Consider the following 1,634-nt stretch of genomic DNA (forward strand, 5'->3'; position numbering starts at 1 on the left):
TAAAAACATTTAAGAAAGTTAGAATATACATATATATATATATATATATTAAAAATTTAATTAAATAAAATATTTAATTACTATTTCCAAACGGACACCGGCGTGAGGTTTTTGGCCCGTAGAGTGAAGCATCGGCCCGTGGCCGTGCTTATCTACCGTGTTACGGGAGGCAGAGCAAGACTGGGCGATTCTGATGGACTCAGGATCCCGCCAATAACGGATGAGGCCATCCCACACATCCGTGGTGAGCTCAGCGGGTTTGCCACGCTCATATTCCTTCACGATCCAGTCACCCTTCCAGTTGGAGACCGTGTCCAACAAGCGAACTTTCGCCTTCGCGTAAAACGGTTTCCTCACCCTCTCAGTGACCCCGATGGACCAATGATATTTTTGCTGCAAAAAAAAATTAAATTAATAATTAGTTAAAAAAAAAAATATATAAAACATGAAGAAATAAAAGTACATATAATTAATTAAAAGTAACTTACAGCGTAAATTTTGAACCACGTCTTTCTGACGTAGATCGGCGTCTTTCTCCAGTTCGAATGTGGCTTGGAGAAGTAACCTTTGATCGTGTCGGTTACGTCTGATGCAAGACAATTGTCAACCCCAAACCAAAAAAAACAAATTTAAAGTATATATTATTTATTAATGTTATAAAAGAATTGAAAAAGAATTGAAAAAAAATTAACGTAACATACCACAAAGTTCCGTCCGGTCGGTCGGGGTCTATGACTGGTAAACCTTCTCTGCCTGGCTGACGGAGAAGGTTCTCGACAGTGTAGTGCGAGTAAGGAGCACTCGGAGGCACCATCAAATCGGGATGAATCTCGGCGGGCATCGGAGGAGCTATCGGAGGAGGCATAGGAGGAGGCATCGTCGAAAGAGCCATCGGAAGAGGCACATGAGGTGCACTAGAAGAAGGCGACCGAGAGACTATCTGAGAAGACTGAGTCTCAGGGACAGTCTCCGGACCCAAAGAACCGGGAGCTGAACAAGAACCGAGAGCTGAAGAAGACGGGTCTAAACGACAACCAGGCTCACCGAACATCTCTCTGTAATGGGGAGTAAGTCTGTTCTTTCGAATCGTCTGAAAAAAAAATTAATTTTTAAAATTAACATCAACAGTAATTAACAAATTCTATAAACCTATCTAAATTCTCTACACTAACCACCTAATCAACACTAATTAATATAAAATCCGTTAACCTATCTAAATTCCATACACTAACCACCTACCTAATCTATCCTAAACTAATCAAATTAGAGAGAAATTAGAGAGACTTACCATTGCTACGAAGTAGAGAGGAAGTGGAGAGGAATTTGAGACGAAATAAAGAGTGAGCGCTCGGGAGTATATATAAGAGACTACATGTCCTCGTAATTTCTTCGTAAAGTTACGAGGAATTACAAAGGCCCGCGTTTTACAATACGAGGAAATGGCAAGGTCCGCGTTTTCAGATTACGAGGTCTTTACGACGATTTTGCCTTACGTGGAATTAACGAGTCCTCCCTTTACGAGGAATTAGAGAGACCCGCTTTTCTATAAATACCCACAAGTTTCCTTCTCAAATTACACACAAACTCACAAATCACACACTATCACAAATCACACACTATCTCAAATCACACAC

This window comes from Brassica oleracea, chromosome C6 (genome assembly GCF_000695525.1).
Source record: "Brassica oleracea var. oleracea cultivar TO1000 chromosome C6, BOL, whole genome shotgun sequence".
Lineage (NCBI taxonomy): Eukaryota > Viridiplantae > Streptophyta > Magnoliopsida > Brassicales > Brassicaceae > Brassica > Brassica oleracea.